The following is a 10,606-nucleotide window of genomic DNA, read 5'->3' on the forward strand; positions in this document are numbered from 1 at the left end:
AGGGAGGAAATAGTCCTGTTAAAACCTCTGGGCAGGACCTGGGGTGGTACAGAGGCAAAGCTCTGTTGAAGTGGTATTCGTGCTGGGGTCCCCTCCCCAGGTCGCCCCAGGCCTCCTCCCCAGCAAGTGGGAGAAGCTGAGCTGGGCCGTTAAGGCACCCTTGGGAGACAGCCCCCATCCCAGGACCCTTCTACATTTGGTGTCCCCAAGATGACTCCTCCAGGACTTAGGATTCCCTCTCCCCCAGGGGCAGCTCCTCAGGCCTTGCCCCGACCTCATAACTGATCACTTTGCGATAATCGCACATGACTGATTCCTAAGTAAAATCCCATCCTAAAGCCTCCCCGATTGCCTCTCCTGACCTGTATAAATCTTGCTTATCCTCGAGGGCACGGGGAACGCTGACCTGGACGACCGCCCCCCACCCCCGCTTCCCTCAGCACTGGCTCCCCTGTCCTGAGTGTCCCCTAAGGACTCGCTTTCTCCGGACTGGGAACTGCCTGGTCATCCTTTCTCCTAGCTCCCAGCGGGGCGGCTAAATCAAAGACCGAAGCTCCGGGTAAAAAAAAACCTTAATCCGGAGCACTGGGAATCGGGCCGGTCCGGGCGAGCCAGGGAAGCGGCCTCCTCCGCCACAGGGGAGGCTGGGGCGCAGTGACTGCGCCTCGGAAGCCTGCGGCGTCCTGGCGTTTTCTCCGACAGCCCTGCTTTCTGATCAGTTTCAGCCAGGTCCAGGTGGGTTAAAGGCTGAAGCCCACCTTCGAGGGGCAGAAGGAGGCGGCTGCCGGAGACAACCGCGGGCGCGGCGGGACGAGTAACTCCTGCTCCCCGGGAGCCGCGGCAAGAATAAACGCAGTTTACATGCTCATGGCTTCTCCGTTCATAAATGTTACATTTTCATCCACAGTTTTCATCTGAGACAGCTGAGCACTAACCAGCTTTGTTTTCCCAAAACGCCAAGTGTAACCCCTCGGCGGGACGCGCGGCGTCTTCGGGGCCGCAGCTGCAGCTCGCGGGCCTCCAGATGGCCACGGGAGCGGGCCGGGGGCGGGGAGGCCCTGAGCTCGGAGCCGTGCGGGCCGCCGGCCCCTCGTCGCGGGAAGGGACCCCAAACCTGAGGGCCGGGAGAAGCTGCGGGGACAGCGAGCCCGGGCCCTGACCCCCGAGGAGGCTGAGGTCTGGGAAGCAGGCCTCATCGTGGGCGCGTGTGGCCCTCGCAGGGACGGCAGGGGGCGTCCAGGATCTTCCCTCCTGGGGGTGCGGGCGGGGAGTGGGCTGCAAAGCCGGGACTCCCAGCGCTAGCTCACCTTCCGGAGCTCCAGAAGAGCATCAGGCGCGGAGGGGCGTGGTCTAGGAGGGGCGTGGACTTGGAGGGGCGTGTCGGGATTCCGAGGGGCGTGGTCTGGATGGGGCGGCCTCCAGTGACAGCGGACGAAGGCGGCGGTGCTGCCCGCCGGCCTGGCGTTAGTTTGGAAAGGGCTGGAAAGATCAGCTTGGCGTCGTAGGAAGGTCCCTCAGACGCTGGACAGTGGGTGGGGAGGGAGAGATCGCAGGGAGAGAGCCCAGGTCAGGAGGCGATTTCAGAAAAGTGCGGAAAAGGAAAAGCCCTCAGTAGGGCAACAACAGGGGCAAGGAGCGAAAGGGGTGGGCTCGAGAGGCGAAAGGCGTGGAGGACTGGCCTCCCAACCTGAGGTAGACGGGGTGTGGGCGGCGAAGGGCAGGGAGGAGTCTGAGCGCTCGGTTCTCGAGGCCCCGTCCGTTCCCCGTCCCCCGCTGGCTGCTCCGAGGGCGGGCTGGCAGCGGCAGCCTTTTCCGCACCCGATTCCCCGAGACTGGGCAGCGCTCCTTCGGAATCCGTCCTTGGCAGCCGCCGCTTCGGGCGCTGAGAGCCGCGAGTCGCGCAGGAAGTGCAGGAAGGACCCCTATGCGCGGCCCTCTGCTGACCAGTCTGGAGCCAGCGCGGTCGCCTCGGCTCAGCTGGCCGTGAAGCCACCGAGTTCCCCAACACGCTGTCGGGCCCCACCGGGGCTAAGCCCGGGCCTGGGACGTCTTGAGGGTGCCCGAGGCTGGTGACAGGAGTCCTGGCCACCTCTCTCTCTCCCCACTCCATCTCGCTCCCCTACACTTGGAATCAGAACTGCTTATTTCAAGTCCAAATGTGATGATGATAACCAATTAAATCTGTGCATTGATCACTCACTGTGTGTGCGTTCTGGCTCTGTGCTAAGCATTTTTTCATGCTTTTTCTCATAAATTCCCCTCCTCTCCTACCCCTTTCGTCATTTTGGCCAGCACCACCTGTACTATTATTTACTTATTATAATTTTTAATCCACTCAAAATGTAAAGAGGTGCTATCTGAAATCCCAGGTTTGATGTACAATGTTTATTTTACTAGTTCATAAACTATATATATATATATATATATATATATATATTTATTTAAAATGTTCACTCATGGGAGTTCCCCAGCGGTCCAGTGATTAAGACTGCGCTAAGAACTGCACGGGGTGGAAGTTCGATCCCTGGTCTGGTAAATAAGACCCCACATGCCCCGCGGCGCGGCCAAAAAAAAAAAAAATCTCTCATAAGCCACATGAAATCACCTCATGTCCCACCAGTGGTCCCTGTTTTTTGGACTGGTAAACTGAGGCTCATGGAGGTTAAGTGCCCCGCCCACGGTTGTGGCATTGGCCAAGCTACTGCCCTACTTAACTCCTGAAACTGCCCTCAAACCAGACACAGGCGACTACAAAAGGATACAACCTGGAGCGGTCCAAACAGAAGGATTCTCGCAAAGGGGAACCACAAACACAGGGATGTGTCCAAGACACTAGGGCTGGGCAGGGATGGGAAGTTGGGAATACTCAGCCTCACTTCTCCCATCTCTGAAATGGAGATAGTAACAGTCTCCTTCCTGAGGTCCTTGTGAGAACTGAGATAAAGCAGAGTGTTTAGTACAGTGCTTGGCTTGGCACATAGCAAGCCCTCAATAAATCCCTCCTGTTGCTATAAAAAGTTGGGTAAGGAGCTCTGAAGCCATGCTTGTGAGTGAGTGGCTCCTCTGCCAGAATATCTAAGATTCCACAAACTCTGTTCCCCTTAGGCTACCACTGTTAGCGGTTTGGTGAGTATCTTTCCAGACCTTTCCTATGCATATGCATGTAGTCTCTGGTTATATATAATGTGTACATACACACACGATTTACAAGTAATTTGCGGTTTTGTTGCTGTTTTTGTTGTTAGACTCATAGGAAGAAGAATGCTACACTTGTTGCACAGCTTTCTTTTTTATTTAACAGTATAGCTTGGAAACCTTTCCACATCAGCATGTATAGGTCTCTCTGCCTCATTCTTTTCAATGGCTATATAGTATTTCTTTCTTTCTTTTTAAAAAATATGTGTTTATTTATGTGGTTGCATCAGGTCTTAGTTGCAGCAGGCGGGCTCCTTAGTTGTGGCATGTGAATTTTTTTAGTTGCGACAAGCATGTGGGATCTAGTTCCCTGACCAGGGATCGAACCTGGGCCCCCTGCATTGGGAGCACAGAGTATTATCCACTGCACCACGAAGGGAAGTCCCAGCTACATAGTATTTATTTATTTATTTATTTATTGCTGTACATGGGCCTCTTACTGTTGTGGCCTCTCCCGTTGCGGAGCACAGGCTCCGGATGCGCAGGCTCAGCGGCCATGGCTCACGGGCCCAGCCGCTCCGCGGCATGTGGGATCTTCCTGGACCGGGGCACGAACCCGTGTCCCCTGCATCGGCAGGCGGACACTCAACCACTGCGCCGCCAGGGAAGCCCTCATTATAAATTTTAACTAATTATTAATGTATAGAAATTATATTGACTTTTTAAAAACGAGTATAATTGACTTACCACATTAAATTAGTTCCAGGTGTATAACATAGTGACTCAATGTTTTTATACATTACAAAATGATCACCACTATTGACTTTTGTATATTTTATTACCTACCATCTACTGAGATCTCATTAAAACCAATAATTTTGTAATTGAGACTCTTGGGCTTCCAAGATAAATATTATTTGTTAATAATAACAATTTTATAATAAACATATCAGTGAATATTTATTGAGCATTTACTATGTGCCAGGATCGTTCCAAGCAGTTGACATGTTTTAATACATATAATCCTCACAACCCCAATAGCACAAACATACAAAACACACAACAGCAAACAAATATTCTATCTCTCCCACCCTACAGGAAACAAAAACAAAAACACTAAGCTACACTTTCCTCTTCATTTACTTTCCATTTCTCTTTATTTTAAGCAAAATTCCTGGAGTTACCAATTCATTTCTTCTAATTCTTTTTAAAAACATTTCCAACTGATTGTTTTGAAAATTTTAAGCCTATAGAAAAGTTGAAAGAATGGCACAATGTAAATTTACCAATTGTTATTTTACCATATTTGTTTTATCTTTTTCTCTATATATGTTTTCTTTTTTTAATTGAAGTATAGTTGATTTACAATGCTGTGTTAATTTCTGCTGTACGGCAGACTCAGTTATACATATATATACTTTTTTTTATATTCTTTTCCATTATGGTTTATCCCACGATATTGAATATAGTTCCCTGTGCTATACAGTAGGACATCATTGTCTATCCATTCTATATGTAATAGTTTGCATCTACTAACCCCAAACTCCCAGTCTATCCCTCCCCCACCTTCCCCTCTATATATTTTGGATTAAGCTGCAGCTGTTATGACTCTTCACTCCTTCAGCATGCGTGAAGAACAAGTACATTCTCCTCTATAACCTTAATACCATTATCATACACTAAAGAAATTTGAAATTGATGTATTATTTAACATATATTCCATACTGAAATTTGCCCAACTGTCCCCAAAGTTTCTTTTTAACTTTTTTTTTAAATCCAGGATGCAATGAAGGATTGATTAACATGCAATTAATTGTCATGTCTCTTAAGTCACCCTTAATCTGAAACAGTTCCCCGGCCTTGTTTTGGTTTGTGAAATTGACATTTCTGAAGAGTCTAGGCCAGTTGTTTTGTAGTATGTCTCACACTTTGGATTTAGCTGGTTGTTTCCTCATGATTATATACAGATTAAACATTTGGGGTAAACGTTTGGGTAATGTTGTGTCCTTAGTGTTTTACATCAGGGGTTTATAATGTCAGTTTGTCTCATTATTGACAATGCGAAGTGTGATCATTTTGCTTAAAGCCCCAAATCTTGAATCCACTCTAATCAGGTTTTGTTCCCTCGATTTCACCAACATGGTTCTTATCAAGATCACCAATTACCTCCACGTTGCCAAATCCAACGGTCAACTCTCAGACCTCCCTCTTCCTGACACAGCAGTAGTATTTGTCACAGAGACCACTCCTCTTCCTTGGAGTACTTGCTTCTTCAGGCTTACAGACATCACGGACGCCTGGCTTTCTCCTATCTGCCTGCTCGTCTCAGCCTCCTTCGGAATGCTCCCTTGCTCCCTAAACTCTGAATGTTGAGTCCCTGAGTGCTTGGACCTCTTCTCTAATTTCTACCTACACCCACTCCCTTGGTGATCTCATCCAGCTTCTTGGCTTTTAGACCATACATTTACTGATGACTTCTGGATTTCTGTCTCCAGCCCAAACCTCTCTCTTAAACCCCAGACTCGTATCTAACAATCTACTTGAAATCTCCACTAAAGTCTAATAAGCGTCTCAATCTTAACATGTCCATAACTAAGGTCCTTATATTCCCCTCCAACCTGCCCCGACATGTCCCCCTGTCTCAAGCAAGAGCAACTTCATTGTTGCTGTTGCTCAGGCCAAAAACCTTGGCACCGGGCTTCCCTGGTGGCGCAGTGGTTGAGAGTCCGCCTGCCGATGCAGGGGACACGGGTTCGTGCCCCGGTCCGGGAAGATCCCACATGCCGCGGAGCGGCTGGGCCCGTGAGCCGTGGCGGCTGAGCCTGCGCGTCTGGAGCCTGTGCTCCGCAACGGGAGAGGCCACGACAGTGAGAGGCCCGCGTACCGCAAAAAACAAAAACAAAAAACCTTGGCACCATTAACTCCTCTCTTTCTCATGCCCACACCCATTAGCAAGTCCCAGCCATCCTACCTTTCAAAAATAGCCAGCATGCCACTTCTCACCACCTCCACTGCCATCACTCAAGTCCAAGCCACAATATCATGTCACATTTAGGTTACTGCCAGTAGCTTCCTAAGGGGTTTTCCTTCTTGCTCTACCTTTATTCTCCTCGTTTTGCACACAGCAGTTGGAGTGATTTTGTTAAAACTTAAGTCACACCATATTAGTCTTCTGCTTAAAACTTTCCCGAGGCATCTCCTCTCACTCAGCGTCCTTACTAGGACCTCTAAGTCCTGCAGGATCTGGTCCCCATTGCATCTCTGATTTCTCTCCTACTCTGCTCACTTCTTCCACTGCACCCATTCCTGTCTCCCTGTGGTTCCTGAACACACCAGGCTTGCCCCCAGCAGGACCCCCAGTAGGGCCTGGAATATTCTTCTCTCACATCTGTGTGGCTTGCTCTCTCATTTTCTTTAGGGCTTTACTCCAAAGACACCTCAGTGATGCCTGCCTGGCCTAACTCCCAACACCCACTTCCCTTGTATCACAACACCTTTTACCCATGTTACTTTTTCTCTTTAGCACGTACCGCTATCTAATAAACGATGTACAGTCATCCCTCAGAGTCTGTGGGGGATTGGTTCTGGGACCCGCCTCGCATACCAAAATCTGCCGATGCTCAAGTCCCATAGTGGGCGCTCGTATTTGCAGATACGGAACCCGGGGAAATCGAGGGCTCACTGCATATTCATTGAAAAAAAATCCACCTATAAGTGGACCAGCACAGTTCAAGCCTGTGTTGTTGAAGGGCACGAGCTTGAACTCTGTGGGTCCAAGGATACGCGGATTTTTTTCACTAAATACATCCTACAGTACCACACGATCAGTGGTGGTTGATTCCCTGGATGTGGAACCACGGCCATGGAGGGGCCAACTATGGGACTTGAGCGTCCGAGATTTTGGTATCTGCGGTGGGTCCTGTATCCAATCCCAGGGGATTCGGGGGGAACAACTGTATTTTACTTCTTTATCCTTTAAGGATTATCCTTGTCTATTTCCCTCACTAGAATGTAGCTCCATGAGGACAGAGAATTTTAACTTTGTTTTGTTCACTTCAGTATTCCTTCAACAGTGCCTGGCACATGGAATACTGTGCCTGGCTCCATAAATACTGAATGAACAAGGCATCGAGTGGACCTGAACTACCCCCTGCACTGCTGGTCTTGCGCGGTCTTATTCCCCTGACCAGGGATCAAACCAAGGCCACGGCAGTAAAAGCCCGGCGTCCTAACCACTGGACAGCCAGGAAAGTCCCAGAGCTGGAACTCAGCTATGAAGCTATACTGCAAATAATTATTTCCTTTAAAAAAATACATTTTCTCGTTGACTAGAACTTTCCAAAGAATGTTTAGTGATAATGGTGAAAAAAGTACTCATAATGACTTTAAGAGAATGCCTCTTAACCTATGGTTTCACCACTAGTTATGTACTTACTGATTCAACTGACTTTGTCGTGATAAGGGTGTTACCTAAATTCTATTTCACTTAGACATCTATGCTTAATGGCATAAGAATGATAACTATTCAGCAGGGTTTTAATAGAAAATGCGTACTACTTAGAAAGATAGGAAGTTGGAGGCATTTTTCTCTACAACTTTGCAAGAAACAATATGTATGCTGACTTGATTTACCAGAATTTAAAATTCTAGCCCAGCATTTATTGAATATTATGTGCCAAGCCTCACGTTTTCACTTAATCTTCAAAACAATAAATCAGTTACTATATTTTAAGGTTATACAAGCTTAATGTTAAAATCTGAAGGACAGCAAGACATTCATTCTAGCATGAATGCAACTGATTTTTATTTAGGTTTACTATGTACCAGCACTGGGGCTACAATGGAGGAGACAATGAACCCCTGTTTTGTAGCACATTCTAATAGGGATAGAGTCAGGAAAAATGTAATGTAATTTCAGATTTTGATAAATAAGGAAATAAAGCCAAGGGATGTGACAAAGGGTATGTGGGCAGAGGGTTTGGCTACAGCTTAATAAGCAAGTGGTGGGAAGAGAAGATTGACAGGGCCAGATCACGCAGGGCCTGCCTCATGAGCCTGTTTAGATGTTACTCTGTGAGCAATGGGAAGTCACTAGATATTTTTAAGTCCGGAAATGATCTGAAATGATTTATGTTTTAGAAACATTCTCTGGGGGCTGTGTGAAGAGGCCGGAGGGAATGAGTGGATGAATGCAGACTGATTTAAGTTATGGCAATAGTCCATAACTTAGCTGCTGATAGCAGCTCGGACTAGGATGGTAGAAGGAGTAAGTAAGTGCAAAGTTTTGGATGCACTTTCGGAGAAAGTCAACAGGATTTAATGGAGGTGAGGAAGAGGGAGGAATCAAGGGGGTAGCTCAAGACTGAGCAGGTGGTGAGCAGCATGTTTTCAAATGAAGAGTTTTCTTGTAATTTCTATAATCTGTCCCTCTCATTCCCAATTTTGTCTCCTCTGGCCCCCATTTGTTTCTACTGTCAAGACTTTCCTTAACTTCTAGTGCCCCCAACAAACTAACTGCTCTTATTTGTATGTCTCACACTTAGAGCATGGGAATTAGAGAGCAAGGCCTTGGATTTAGTCTACCGGGAAACAAATTCCATCCCCTCTATTTACGGTGCGATCTTGGGCAAGTTTCACCTGTAGAATAGGGTATATAATAGCACCCACCTTACAGAGTTGTTGAGAATTTACATTGGAGCAGCTTTATACCTTTACATACTCAGCACCTAGCAGATCCTCGATATATTCAAATGTGCAAACTTGATTTCCTCTCAGATTCTAGGCTGTCAAGATGAAAAGGGCAAGAGCTTGGACATTGTTCAAGCACTAACCCACCTGACGGTATTTAGCCAAGAGAAGACTTCCTCCCCTCGTTTGCCTAAGAGAATGACATTTCCAAATTCCTTCCTAGAAGTTCTTCCAGCATTCCCTGATTTCCCTAAAACCTTATCTAAAGTTTTTTATCTTACCACATGAGTTCATAGGGTTTTTCATCTGTAAATTTGTCTTAGACTTTAGGAATATTTTCTGGAAACTTTTACGTATTAATCAGCTATTTTCATAAGATACTTCATATTCAAAAGCTGGTTACCACCTTGTTACAGATGTTAAAAACTGAACTTAATAACGAGTGGTGAGTTTAGCTATGGTCCCCACATATCACTTTGGGCCCAACTCTAATTCACTATAGATTTCTCCTAGGTAAATTCTCAGGTAGCCAACTCCAAAGCATAGCAGGTAAGAGGATTTTCAGCCCAGGAGGTTAATAAGCATCAATGGGAGTGGCAGATCACACTCATATCTAAGTCAAAGAATAACCCTGACCTCAAAATTATGAATATTGTTTAGACCCTAGTCAAATAAGAATAATCCTCCCAAATTTCATTGCCTCTTTAGTTAAGTAGGAAAGAGTTACCTACCTTATAGGAACAAGAGAATACATGTCAAGTATTAACAGACCATGGTATACTGAGACAAGCTCAGTACATTGACCAGACATCTGTGTACCTGCTTTGAGTGCCAAGTTCATCTATTTTGTATCAAACATACTTCAATTGGCTCTTGGTAGCTTATACTGCAGTGAACATATGCTCCTGCCAATACTCCAAGTAATACTAGTGCCTGCCTGTAGAAGCCTATACAAACGATCACACTAAAACTAGGATACCACGTCAACAAATTAGAAACAGGCTCTCAAAAAATCTTATATTTCTCAGTGATTTTATAATGACCTAAAATCTAAAAATGAAGTTACTGCTAAAAAGGAGCTTAACATCAATGTTTATAAGCCCAATGTTATATCGTATTGACATGAATCTGTTCTTAGCCCATTGATTAATACATCTCAGTTCACTTCCAGAGCAGCTTCACTCGTGTGCTACAACTAATGTCAGAGTTCCCTGTGCTATACTGTAGGTTCTAATTAGTTATCTATTTTATACAGAGTATCAATAGTTTATATATGTCAATCCCAATCTCCCAGTTCATCCCACCCCCCTTCCCCCTTGGTATCCATACATTTGTTCTCTACATCTGTCTCTATTTCTGCATTGTAAATAAGATCGTCTATAGCAATTTTTTCAGATTCCACATATATGCGTTAGTATACAATATTTGTTTTTCTCTTTCTGACTTACTTCACTTTGTATGACAGCCTCTAGGTCCATCCACGTCTCTACAAACGACCCAATTTCGTTCCTTTTTATGGCTAATATTCCATTGAATATATGTGCCACATCTGCTTTATCCATTCCTCTGTTGGTGGACATTTAGGTTGTTTCCATGTCCTGGCTGTTGTAAACGGTGCAAGGAACACTGGGGGAGCATGTGTCTGTTTTTGTTTTGAATTTTTTTTTTTAATTAATAAATTTTCAGCTGCGTTGGGTCTTTGTTGCTGCGCATGGGCTTTTCTCTAGTTGCAGCAAGCAGGGACTACTCTTTGTTGTGGTGCGTGGGCTTCTCATTGCAGCAG

The sequence above is a fragment of the Delphinus delphis genome, chromosome 1 (assembly GCF_949987515.2).
Source record: "Delphinus delphis chromosome 1, mDelDel1.2, whole genome shotgun sequence".
Lineage (NCBI taxonomy): Eukaryota > Metazoa > Chordata > Mammalia > Artiodactyla > Delphinidae > Delphinus > Delphinus delphis.